The sequence below is a fragment of the Columba livia genome, chromosome 7 (assembly GCF_036013475.1).
Source record: "Columba livia isolate bColLiv1 breed racing homer chromosome 7, bColLiv1.pat.W.v2, whole genome shotgun sequence".
NCBI classification, from domain to species: Eukaryota; Metazoa; Chordata; class Aves; order Columbiformes; family Columbidae; genus Columba; species Columba livia.
Window position 1 is genome coordinate 17625178 of NC_088608.1, and position 14311 is coordinate 17639488.

General features: G+C 39.3%; 1 protein-coding gene across 6 annotated transcripts in view; it reads right to left on the reverse strand.

Moving 5' to 3' along the window:
* Nucleotides 1–9584: 9584 nt before the first annotated feature.
* Nucleotides 9585–14311, reverse strand: part of RBMS1 (RNA binding motif single stranded interacting protein 1) — a 148003-nt gene continuing 143276 nt past the window's right edge. For all 6 annotated transcript variants that reach the window (XM_065069640.1, XM_065069638.1, XM_065069639.1 and 3 more), the window contains one exon: nucleotides 9585–12109. The gene's annotated coding sequence lies outside the window, so the exon portion shown is untranslated. The remainder of the gene's footprint in view (nucleotides 12110–14311) is intronic.

Here is a 14311-nt window from a genome sequence, read left to right on the forward strand (position 1 = left end):
CGAATGAGTTCTTTTTCTGCTCTCTGGTACAGGGACAAATAAGCAGAGTGCAGGTGAGACATGCAGGCACCATTCAGAGATAGTCCCAGAGCATGTACAGTGTCATAAGTTACTATTCAGAACAGAATTTAGTATTAAATATATGTAGCTTTATTTTATCAGTCAGAAGTCTGAGTGGAGCGAAATGTAATGCAGTGTTAATAGTCTCAAAGTATTAATAAGGAAAATTTAGATCAAACTATGATTTTCATAAATATTAAAACAGTTAACTATTGTACCATGCAGTGAACAATTACAGATGTCGTGTGAGACTGTATTCTCAGCAGACACCACAGATCATTTCAGTACAACTTTACGATTGCTTTTTAAAACATTCTCAATGCAGTAAAATATCTGAAAAATGGGATTTGGCTGCATAAATGGACTACAGCCTTCATTTGTGTTTAAAAAATAAAAGCTATTAATGTGATGCATAGTTATAGCAACCCTGAAAAAACAGCTAAACTTCAAGCATAACATTTTCATAGCCAAATCAGTTTCTGAAAAATCTTAAAAAGTAAAGGATATGCCAGTAAACCTTTCATGTTATTTACACAAATTATCAAAAAAATGAGCATTTGTGAACTTATCTATATTTCAGAAGGAGTTATGTTCTCTTTTGCAGTCCGCATCAGTATTTGATCAAGAAACTTGTTGGAAACACAGAGGAATTATCTATATATAATTTTTTAATTCATCAATTGCATGTATTTTTTGTATTCTTAGATACAAATTACAGCGATTATAGGAACAGATCTAAAATATGTGCTATGAATCCTTTAACCACTAAATACCATTCAGGACAGACCTTTCAATTCAGAAAGTGCTGAATGCATTCAACACCAGGCCCTTTGTCCAAAACCTCTGCTAGACATATCATTTGTCTCTGTTGTGGTAATAAAGAGATTCCTGGCATTCTGGTATTAAGAAACCAGAAGTAATGTATTAGTTTTACTTTTCCCCTGCTACTTAAAAATGAACACATAAGATAGAGCACATAGTTCAGAGACTATGAAGATAGTATCCTATTGAATGACAGACTGTCTGGTTGATTTACATGAAATACCAAGTGCTTGTATGAGAAAAGGTTAAAATTAGATTGACGAGCAAATGTGCTACCAGACTGCTGGCTGACAAATGGCAAAGTTATGCCAATGTATTACTTATTCTGGAGGCGCCCAAGAAGCAAGCAGGAGGACAGTAATTCATGTGCTAGAATACATCCACGTTTAGCATAAACAAAGAGCCCTCAGGGGCTGCAACAGCAACATATTAGCTATATGTAATTTATGTCAACAAATAAGTCAGTGGAACAATGTCATTATTAGATACAGAATTTGAGTGACTTGTGCTTTCTTAAGTCAAGGGTGGGCTGCTCTACTGTCATTTAAATCAGTTCAGAATAATGCCTTGTTGAATGACTACATTGTTCTTCCAATAAACAGACTATTGCACTACATTGTCCTTCCTTCTACTGGTCACACAATGAAAATACGGATTAGCCATGTAGCTTTTCACAGTGGCTCTCAGATTATAGTCTGATTGCTTCTTGGCCACTCTAAAGAGTAGCCTAGTTCAGTGGCAGCAAACCCTTTGTCTTTCTCCTCTCTTTGCAGCAAGTTCTGCCAAGATCCATGCAGTCAGCTATACTAAAGCTTGTTCACTAAGAAGTGTGAACTAAGGACAAATTTTAAGTTGCCCAGCTGAAGGAACTTTGGGCTTTAAAATTCAACCGTGATTATACATCACAAACTGACCTTCATGCTCTGGGCACTCAGCAAATCAGAAAATAAAGTTCTATGTGAGATAGGTGCTAAAACCAGTAACTCAGAGGTGCAGGATACTTCTGTTCCTATTTGCTTTAATGATTATCAGCCAGATGTGTCTCAATTTAGTCTATAAACTGGAAATATCATTCTGAAAGAGACAGAAAAACAACTTTTTTACTGATGGCTGCTACTTTTTTACTCATTCTATACAGAATAACTAGTTACTCCTTATAATTTAAAAGCTGTTACTTTCTGAAATAAACAACACAAAATGGTTATCTTTTTCCCTTTGGAATTAATGGAAATTCTGCAGTTTACTCCTGTGGAATTACAGGTTAGCTATAGAGTGAATTTTTCAATATCTGAACATGAATTAAATAGGCATTTACAGAGCAGACAATACGGGCTTGAACCTGCTCTTCATTGGAACAACTTTTTGACATTTTGTTAATATGAAAATACACTAAAGCTTTGTCAGACCCAAACCCACTTGCCAACCTGTTTCCTTAGGGAAAAGTGTTCTTATTCTCTTTCAAATCGCCATGACAGACAGCATGTTGGGGGAGGGAGCTAATTGTCCCCATTAGTCATCACCTTGTCAGGATGACTGGCAGTCAGTAGCCTTCAGGCTTGCTTGAAAAGCTAAAACTAGTTAAGATCTTAAGTCTGGACTGGAGAGACAGCTCTAGACCTGCTGCCCCTCAGTGACACCTGAAAAGCTGGTCCAATATTTTATGCCAGGTCTTTAATATGTCTGGTAGTTTCTTCTTCTTCCAAATTACTATCAAGTAACAGGGGAGGGGAAAAAAAAGGAATTCAAGGTTTGAATTGCAGTAGGGTCTCTTTCTAGCCTCCTCCCCTGCAATATTATTCTTGCAAGTGATTGATGACCAGGGATATGCAGGAACAATTTATTACTATCTACAATCCACTAGGGTGCAAAATAGCCTCTATAAAAAGACCAGCAATTTCTGGAAAAATCTTTGTTTTTTAAAGCTACAGTATATTGAATGGAATTTACCATCGGAGCCTTCACAAGTAGCTTGGAAGCAGTTATTAAAGCAGGTATTACGCTGGATTCAGATCTTGTGCAAACAGTTGTAGCTCCCATGAGTACGATCACACTGACAGGCTGGTTTCAGTCCTTTAGGCAAGAGGGTGGCAAAGAAGTGAGAGACGCTAGCAGAGCATCTGCTAGCTAGATCAAAAAAAGTCTGTCTTGTTGGCAGAGCTATTGTCCTTTGGTCACACCAATCCTAATTTGAGTCCTGCTTGCAGCAGCATACAAAACCTGCGACAAACATAGTCATGCTGACACTGAGGTGGATGCCAAAAGAAGATAATCACAAGTACTCAAGTCTGCAAAGAAAAAAAAATGCAGAGAAGAAAAGCTTTTCCGTCTGGAATTTGCCAAAAAAAAAAAAAAATTGGATTTGTGTCTTTTTCTCTCCAATGCTCATTCAATCTAAAAAGCAATCCTCAAAGATTGCAAACACATGCCTGGATCAGATACTTTTCCAGAAATTCAAGTCTGTGTCTGTGCACTGTTTAGCCTAAGGCTAGGGCGTATGCAAAACAGAGAAATACTTTATATTTCCAGACTTACAGTATTTGTATTCATGACTGTCTATGAACTGTCCTATTTGTTCGGCTGCTCTTTGGGTCTTTTATAGTGCCTGATACAGCAATTTGGCCTGGTCCAGAGTGATTCATCTAATTACTTTGAAGAGTGACAAAATCCCGGCAGAAATTAACAAATGCTTCTTGTAGTCCACATCTAAGAGCAAGATCGCGTAGGTCAGAGTCACAGCCTGGCCCGGGGCATTGACAACGTGGGATAAGGCCGAGTGCTCAGCAGAACCAGAGTCAACGCAACTGCCTGAAATGCGTAGGCAAGCCTGTTCCCCTTCACCAAGAGAGATGCTACAAAAAGCTTCCGAGACTTGAAGCACTAACATCCTCTGTGGGTTACAGTTAATTTATTCATTGGATACAAGCTATACTACACATCAAGCAGCAAAAATAACAACTTTTCTTGTCCCTTCCTTCATGCCTTCCCCTTCTGTGCTAGTAAGCTGGACAGGTGCATAAGGGGTAATCTTTAATAACCACTGAAAAGCCTTCTTGAATGAACTTGGCAAAAATGAGCTGCATAGTTTTATTTTGTAGTATAGGTTTCTCGATCTGGTCTGGATTGAATCTTCACAGTCTGCTTGACCTCTCCAGAATTTCCTTGCTGTTTGGCTCCTTCTGCATTCATCTGTCATATGCAAGCTACTTATAAATTCTCCCTGACTGAAGCACTTGTGGTCTTGGTGATGTTGTGGTTCTGATTATTCTTTTTTGTTTGTTTGTTTGTTTGTTTTTTGTTTTGTTTTTTGTTTTTTTTCTTCTTCCTGTGCAGTGAAAGCACCTTTAATCATTTCATTAACCAAAATAGAATTACAGCTTTTATTTTTTTTTTCCTCTGATAAAGACAATTCTGTTGTTAATAATGAGCAAGAACACATTATTAGAAACATGAGCACTTGCATTGTATTGTAGAAAGGCTGGATGATATTTTGCTTTTAATAATAAAAAACTAAAAATGTACCATAATTACATGCTATGAATGGGAGTTGTTCAGTTGTTCACCTTTTTTGACTATTCTTTTTGAGTATTTCAGCTTATAATGAAGATGCCCTCTGGTGGCTGCAAGAGAAGATGTTATTTAAGCTCTTTGGTAAGAACAGCAGCAGTGGGACAACTAGGGTGCAGGGATGTCCCCAGAGTGTCCCCCCGCCTGCGTGAGCAGCCACGGGCAGCGGCAGTGGGAGAGCCAGAGCCCAGGCCGGCACAGAGGGTCCCTCTGTGCCCAGGACTCTGCACCACTTGCTCACCTGCCTGAGTTCAGCTCAACAAGGATGGGTCCCTATGGCTGGGTTACTGATGAGCACAACCTTGCTTAGAAAATGGATTGCAGCCTTGAAAGAGGGCAGCAGCGCACACTGCAGGGCTGATCAGATCATCCCCATCTGGAAGAGATGAGCTGTTCATATGCTTACTGTAATACATGCAATGGTATGGTTTGTCCTGAATGGTTTTCCCAGAGAAGACTGGCTAGTTTCATCTGCAAAATATTTCTGGAATTCCTGGAACCACTTAATTCTTTTTTTCTTTTAAATAACTGAAATCAGGATTTTCAACACTTGTGTACACAATTCACCTTAGAATGGAGGGTAAAGCTTTGCTGTTTCTAGAGATGTCACAGTGAAGATGGAGCTAGACCACTCGAATACAAATATAGTTTACTAAGAAACAACTTAGAAATCAAGGGCTCCACTCTCACAAGCAAGCTGATGTCCCTACTACTGTTTTTGTTCAGTAATTTCTGCAGTTCAAGAGCTCGTGGCACAGAGACTGTGCAACTGACTGCGCAAGTCGCAACAGGCTTTTTACTGTGTGACGCCTGTGACTTGCTGATGAGCTTCCCACTCAGGCAGGAACCTTCTGCCTGCTGACAGCTGGAACTACTTAGCTATGGCAAGTGAGCAGAGCAGGGCTGAAGGAGGTCAGGAGCTCATGGTAGACACAGCTGGTAACTTCTGGAGCTTTTTATTCCACCTAAGCGCACTGGCCTCTCTTAAAGCTGTTTGAAACTTAGTTTTCATTCTGTTTTGGCAAAGACAGCAACACTTGCAGCTCTTTCAATGCCCACTCCTCCAGCTGCACTTGAATGTTTCTTGACACAAGACCTGGAGTATGTCACTCGCTTGGTGCAGCCGCTGCCGTATACCTCCTGTCCCTCTTCCCAGGCTGCAGCAGCCTGTACAGCAAGGCCGAGCTCTGATCCAGCCCAGCTGCATAACCTTGACTCACACTGCTGAAAAAAAGCCATGAGAAGGTCTGTGGAGGGATAAGAAAGGTAAAATTAGAGAGAGGTTAGGTAGAGCTGTCGAGACAGGATTGCTGGTAGCTCAAGGATTCAGGAAGGAAAGCAGCAATGTGGAAAGTTATAAAATCTAAAGGAAACGAAGGGCAAAGATAGGAAGCATCAGGTCAGCTTGTTGGGGCAAGTCATCAGTGCCAGGGAGGCTGATGCAGCTTGGCAAAAGATGGAAATGCAGCAATGCTGAGGGTTTGCTCCGGGGAGCAGCAGAGACTGGCCCTTTCTGGCCAGCAAAAAGCCGCCACACGGACCTTGCTGGGTGAGCACGCTCGGGCTTGGCCTAATAACTCATTAAATCCTACCTATCTTTTCTGTGTGCTAGTCAATAAATAACTGCTTTATGCTCCTGGTTATGTGTATTCTGCTTACAGATTATTATTGAGAGTGGCTGAATATACCTGAACAAACTGATGCAAAAGTGAGGCTGTAAGAAATACCTCTACATATGTGTTCATATTTTTTACATTTGCTCAAAGGCAAAAAAAAGTAGAGTATTTTCTCATTGGTGGAAAAGTATTTCCCACTGAGGAAGACTGAAGCACACAAAGGAAAGGTAATTTGCTATTTGTGCTTTCAAAAAGCTAAAGCAACCTACCAAAACATATTTACTAGTAAATTTTCTCTTGGCCTCCTTTTAAGCTGTTTATTCCATTACCTTTAAGTGCTTTACAGATATTACATAAAAACATCATCTATTAGTGTGAATTCCAGGTGGCGAAAATACTGGGGAAAATTCCTACTGCAGACGACTTCTTTAGGATCAGCAGCGTACATGCACAAATAATCTTCCCAATGTTTTTTGCCTCAGTAACCTGAGCATGCTAGGCCCCCAAAACAATTAAGCTACTTAGAAAGGTACCTGAGCAAGCTGATCTGATCACCAATAGTGTGCATGTGGGAAGTCTTCAGGGTGCCACATACCTTCATCCTTTGAGTTCTCAAAAAATCTCTTTCTATTCCAGTGAAGCTCTTGAAAAGAGATGATGTTATTCAGCTGAAGAGAGATGGACAAAATACAGCAGAATTCAGAACACCATTGTCTTCTGGGACATGGGAAAAATTCCAGCAGTATTTTCCTGTGATATGATTTCTTCTTTACTAGAGAAATGGACTGCACAGGTTTCTCATATGGTAGGTGCAGTTAGAGCTGTCCTGAAAAGGACAGACCAACCCACTCCACATGCAGCCTGTCACACACTCTGCTGGTCAGTGCACGGTAAATCTTTGCTGTTCTGACATCAGCTCAACTTTTCTTAGTAGCTGGAGAAGAAGTTGCCAGACAGAATAGGTTTTGTATATCCTAACCCCAATTCTGGATAGAATTAATGGACCAAGTGTGAAAGCCAAAAGCCTCAGATTTGTTTTGGTTAATCACTGCCAGAATTTTTTGGCTAGGGAATGATACAGATGATCTTTCACAGTTGAAAGAGTACGCCAGTGTTGCAAGTGTTTGGAAGATAGCAGCATACGTGTCTTAAATGCACCAAATAACACATTGGCTTTCACAATAAGACACTGCTGGACACAACAGGATTGAATCTCCCAACGCATGTGAAAGTTTGCAAACAATTTTGGAGTGGTTGATCAAAGCGAAAGAAACAAGTGCAGAGAAGTGTGCACAGGAGGAGTGTGCACAGGAGTACAGACATATAAATATTCTGGCACATAAAACGCATTTCTCATATGATGTTTCTGCGGAAATCGAGGTGGCACAGTTCTAGTCAATCATCGCATTTGTCTGGTATAGTGGAAGTACCAGAGCATAAATCAAAGCCAGAAGGGGAGAGCAAACCAGCACTTTTCCAATTTTTTTCCCGAGAAAAACTGACAAAGAGTACCAGGAAAGTGCTTTAGATGACTCTGATTTACTCCACAAATATTCTAGCCCAATATATGTGAAAAGTCATTAGCAGGGCTCAGCTCATCAACAGTACTTGGTTACACTGCTGTTAATGCACTGCTTGCACTTGTATTGCACCTGCCTGGTGTAGTTAATTTAGAAAACAGAGAAAGAGAAAATATTTTGTTCAGCACCTGAAGAAAAACTATATTCTAATCACTAAAACCCAACAAATAATAGGGTCTGTACATAATCTTCCACAGAATATTTGTACCAGTTTAACATCATCCTGCCTGAACATGATACAAACACATGAGTATTTGTGAAGAGGGAAAAAATTTTGTCAACAGGGTTTTTTCGCAAGCAGGATTCAAAACAAGTCGTATTCGACAGGATGGAATCAATGTTTGAACAAGACAGATGGTAATAAATGAGTTTTATTATGTATAATAAAAGTCTCTCACATAAAGACATTGCATTATTGCAGATTGCCTGATAGAAATGGTACACACAACTTACTTTATCAGGCAAAAGGTAATCTGAAAGCATTCATTCTTATAAAATACATTTGAAGTTACGGTAAGAGAGCTAAGTTTATCATGAGGCTAATTAGAAAAGCAAAGAGACAGCAAAAAGCCTTTCCAACCTGCATTATTCTGAATCTATTACATATCACTTTTGTAAGGTAATGTTCATACTAATTCAAAAAGACTGCTTATTAATTTGAGACTAATTCAGCATGGTGGTGACTAAGAATAATGTAACAAAATCCTTTGTTTTCTGTATTCATCTTCTCATCCATTGTATTTTAGACAGGTAACATACTGGGCCAGTACTTAAATAACCACTGAATGGTAAAATGGCATTTCTTCAGTTACATGAGTCTAAGTGTGTTCAGCAGCATACAGTGTGAGGTTTTTTCTCTTAATTACTAATAAGAGCCATCCTTGTCAAGTATGTCTTTATTACATAAGCTAATGTAAATCAAGTTTCCTAACCTCTAGGTGAATCCGTTTCACTAGCTCCACTGGAAACCCATTTATTTTCAGCATTGTGTGACGGAAAGCTCAGCCTGTTGCAGGGTTGGCAGAGCCCTTGGGATATGCCAAAACCCAGGTGTATAACGTAAAGGACGGGCTCTGCGGGGCGGCACAGCCGGCAGCCAGTGAGCCTCCCCTTTGCCTCTCCAGCACCCGTGGCAAGGAGCAGAAGCCGACCCAGCACCCCTGTGCTGCCACTGCGTGCACTCTTGGGTGCCCCAGACCAGGTCAGAGCCCCAGTACAACACATCGACACAAAGCTGTGTCTAGGACTCTGTGACTGGAAAGGCATTGGGCTGAGCAGACAGGCTAGTTGGTATTTTACTCCTTTTCCAAGCCTTACTTTGGGCAGAGCAATCCTCCATCTGATATGCACCATCAGCAGTGGTGATCTTGCCAAAAATATAACAAAATCCAAGATTATCTTTAAAGAAATAAAATACTCAAAGATTGCAGCTGGAAGGAAAAACACTTGGAATAATTTTTGCTTCCAGTGAAGTGTCATCTCTGCTCTCCAGAACTGGGTATGCCAGCCAACACCACTGCGCTTGGGAAGACAAAAGGACTTTTAGGCAGCAATTCAATGCCACGAACTACTAAAGTGACTCCCCATCTTGACCCTCACCTCTAGAAAAGTGGCCTTGCATTTACAGCTACAGTGTGCAAACAGTTACATACAACTCTCCGTGTGGGATGACGCACAGAACAACAGAGTTCTTGCATTCAAATCAGATATTTCAACATGTATTTCTTATATGTCTTTTCTCGTTTTATCTGAAAGAATAAGTGACTTTGTAATGTGGCCCAAAAGTTAAAATGTGATTTTCATGAAAGACAAGAGAAGGGAAAAACCCAACCTGTAAAGCAGAAAGCAATTCCAAGCACCCCAAAATAGATGTGAAGGCCTTACCATAACGTGTTCAGGTCATTCCCCATTAAAGGAAGGGTTGAAGGAAAAAGACAATGCATTTTCTTTTTTTTTGGATATTTTTTATTCAAAAGTTTTCAAAGAAATAAAACAGAAAAAGCTAACAATCTAATCAAATTTACAGTTCAAAAATGTCTTTTGGCGTTTAACAACAAGTCCTAGGAAACAAAACTACAGAGTTATCTTGAACCGGACAAATAAGTTACCACTGGCAAGTTTGTGGCACTAGTAAAACAAAAATAAAAAATTAACTCTCTTGATCATATAGATATCTCTATGAAAATCTTTTTTTTTTTTCAATCTGTACAAAAGGTCTTTCTTCATAAATTAATTTTTTTATAATTTAATGGCTGTCTACTATGTGATGTTTAAGTAACTGATTATTTCTTTATGTACAGAGGTTAAATTTCCCAAATCTTACCCAGACAATGAGTATGGCACTTAGTTCAGACATTTCTGGCAGCAGCTCTTCCCTCCCTCTAACACAGCTATCATACTGCAGTTGTCATTAACGCAAAAATATCAAGTAGTGAGAGATCCAGGTTTGGAAAGTCACCAGATACAGGCAAGGTGCTGCAGGAAGTCTGGACTTTGACAAAGCAGTAATATTCCAGGGAGCATAGAACCAATAATACCACAACTTTTTTAAAAAAAGAAAAAACAAAAACACATCTCTTATGACTATGTATTTCACTAGAATCTACACTTCTCAGAGCAGCAATTTACTTTTGAAACTATGAAATGTCACCGACATCTATACTCCAATACTCACACAAAATTTAAAAACTAAAAAATACTCGAAAGAAACAACTGCTTAGCCCTAGCTCCCGAGCTAGGATGATTTGGTCTGTGGAAACAGGGAGGGCCAGCAACCTGTCCCAATACAAAAGGAAATAAACTTTGAGGTAGATAACTGATCATATACAGCTGACCAGAGAAGTACACAGTTTTGGAAGACAACTTAATTTATCATTCGATTTAAAACATATGCAATTGTAATAAAGAGCTTTAGTAGCAGTGAATTATCTAATATGTGAAGTACAAATAACTGTATTTATGAATCAGGAATTTCATAGTTTCAAAACTGGTTTTCTTTACACTTAACACTTGTAGTGATGATGTAAAGTGTGGCACTGCTTGGATCCAAGTCTTCCTTCATGCTTTTGTGTCCATACATCAATTAAAATTATAAAACCTAAATGCAAATGTACAAAAAAGGCACATTCTCCTAACCGCAAACTGGTCCGGCAAAAATAAAGAGTACAGAAGACGTAATGCTGAGACAAATCAGAATTATTGGTTACTGGCTCTTTGTTCTTTGGTAAAGTTACCTTTTAAAAGTGCCAAGTCTTTTTATTTTTATTTACCTACTATAGAGAGCTAGTACCCAATCAATTATGCTTCTACTTAGATCTCAGCGCGTGTTTGAAAACGAGTTCTTCAGCTTTTGCCATTTTGCTGCAATAGCAACTTTTCTGTTTGCTAAGTCTCAGCACAATCCTCATCCTAAAGCACTATCATTAGTATAAAGGAAGGACAAAAACATTCGGTGATATCCCCACCCCGAAGTCCCTACTCTAATTCTCCCTATGCTAAAACTAGAACATCAAGTTAGTTTCTGAAAAAAGGCAAAAAAAGATTTTACATTGCATCATACAGCAGAGTTCCTAAATCATTCAAACTACCAGAGGGAACTATTGGCATATGGCCTTACAAACAATTTATCCTATTAAAATTTCCCCAGTCAGAAAATGTGTTTCACACAAAACATTTTTTCCCCTCTTGCATTTCACTACCTTACATATTATGTGAAAAATCATTAAAAACACTTACTACACATTAAAAAAGCCAAATTTTCAGCAATTTTTATTGACTACCTTTAGAAGCCCTATGCTGCTGTTTTACAAGGCATAATAGACCAGCTCATTTGGTCAAAGCATTCTACACCATTAGTTTGGACTACTTACTGAAACAGCTACAGCATTGAAAGATTTAAGGCAAATTGGAATTTATAGAAAAGGATAAGACACTTCACACTACATTAAAGGAAAAACAGAAAGCTAAAAGACCAGACACTATAACTGCAACACTGCACTAAAGCAACACTCACACACTGCAAGCACAGAACATCATCTTAGATGTTTTACTATTTTAAACTTCAGAAAACCCATTTCATACAATTAAAAAAAAAAGAAAAAAAAAAAGAAACCAACAAAACAAAAATAAACCAAAACACAAATTCTGTCATGCACGTGAATAAGTCTCCGTGGTCATCTGTGCATACCCAGAAATTTGAATTTTTTTTTTTTGCGTCATAACACTTGATAAAAATTTTTTTTACTAAAATAAACCTGTTCATGGGAACAGCTACTAGATGAATTTAAGGTTTTTCTTATGCACCTTATAGAACTTATAGCAAAAATAGTTTTAGTTGATTTCATTATAAATAACATTTTCAAGAACCTGTGCAAAACTGTCAATATTTCCTAAAGCACAATTGATCAGTAAAATCCATGATTGTTTCAGCCTTTGCACCCTTCTCCAGGCCAGGTCAACACTGGGCATCTGTAACACAGAAAGGTCAGAGCTAGAGCAGAGTTAAAATCTCACGGGTTTTTTCTAATGTAGCTGTCCATAAAACTAAATCATGTCCTATTTCAGACAGCTGTGAGAAGACTAAGTTAATCTGAGTACAAACTGGAGAAGGAACACAGGTGGCAGTACAGGTGCTTGGCCCTTCCCAGGAGAAAGCTCGGCTAGGACACAACCCCAGCTGCATTTTCCCCTCCCTCCAATACCGCTCAGCTATTTCTCTAGGCAAGACAAAATCTGGTATTTTAAGGTTTGTACATTTATAAGCACATATACAATTATAACAGGTTTTTTTCAAGAGTCTTTGACTATTTTCACATAGTAGCAACTTCTTTAAAAGAACCTACAGAGTCATTCAATGTAGCCATTAAAAGAAAGATGCTGTGTATTTCTCATTGACTGCATCCACTGGTGCAAATGTGCTAGTTGTCATTTAGCCCTTACTTACAGCAATAAGCATACTAACTTTAAACAGGACATGCCCAAAAATGCTGCATGTGCATTGAGAAAGTAGTTTCAATTTGACAATAGTAACAAAAGCACAACAATGAAGAGACTGCAGTGTTCCCTGTATTTAGGGCAAGAAATGACTGCCAATTCCCTCCCCTTCACCTGTCTGAAAAATGGCAAGTACCAGCATGTTCCAGGGACAAAAATACCAAATGCCATACTCTGAGGCTGAAATCAGCTGAGTAATATTAACTGTCCTCACACGCCCACTGCCACTGCTGACAGATTTCACTGGCTCCTACTGCATATAAATACAGGTAACGGTACTTCTCTGAAGAATAAAGTACATGGAGGATTGGCTTACAGCAAACACACAGGGTTGCTCACAGAGCTCCATGTTCTACACAGTCACCGTTATAAAATGTGTCTCAAATGGCAACATATCTCATCCCTTCAGGAGACCAAAGGCTGCTCCTCCTGCCTGGCCCCAGCCTCTGGGAAGACACTGACAGACTGGGAGAGGGAGGCAGGAGGAGGAGAGACACGCAGGATTGCACTTCACTGTCTGCCACAGATCTCTCTTGGTAAGGAGGTTGTACATGCCCGCAGGGAAGACTTCAGGCAAAACAAATAATTCCTTGAAAGCAGTTAACACCAGCCAATAGACTTGGTATAGGAAACGTGCAGGGGACATGACTCCAACACCAGGAGATGGCTAACGAGAAGAGCCCGTGCTTTGCTTTCTCCCTGCCCTGGATGTGGCTTTCTCCAGATGCCGGCATTTGGCCAGACTACAATAATAATAAACACAGGTCATACGTTGCACTATGCAGACTGTGCCATCTGTTGAATGTGTGAAGTTTCCTCATTGGTTCGTTTCTATCTTTACATTTTTGAACATACAAGAAATTCTTATGCCAGTAATGGGAATGAGAGCAGCGTTCTCAAATAACACAGCTGACCGGCAAAATCAGAGGTAATGGCAAAATGTGTGTACTGTTAGATTTGTACATTTTAGGGGGAATATCACCAATTGGAAGTTCCTCACACATAACTGATTATGATTTTTGAGTATTCAATAAATGCCATGAGAGCTGTAGAAAACTCTTCTCTAGCACACCATTGCAGCTGAACAGAATTTTTCAGTATGAGGTCTTACAAAATTGGGTTTAAAAAGTAATGTAGTCAAGTTGCCTGGTTTACAAAGCCCTCAGAAAAAGATGCGTTGAGGAAAAACTAAATTTCAGAATTTTAAAACATGGAGGATGAAGAGGTGGGTGGTTAGTGCAAACAATGTTTTTAGGATGGCAATCTACAGAAAGCAAAAATTTCGCATGGAGGGAGTTCGGATAAAGCTAATGGCTGGTTAGTAAAGCAAGGCCATGCAGGCAAAACCAGAGGAAACCTAGAGCACGAAAGTATTGGAGCCAAGCTATGACATGGATTAAAAATCGTCAAAATTCTGGACCAAACTGCTTTGTCCCCAGAATAAAGGATGAGCAAGGAAGCCTTCAAGATAAAGGGTCAGCAAGGATTTCTACCAGACCTTTCCCCAGACCCGGCCTATGGTCTGTAAATCAGTCACCAAGCTGCATGTATTGCAGAACTAGAGCATATTACACGTATGAATACAGTTCCCTTTAGTGTTGTGATTCTAGTATTTTTGCACCAGTTAATTTTTATTCTTGTACACGGTACACTGCCAAGATGAACAAATTAAAATAC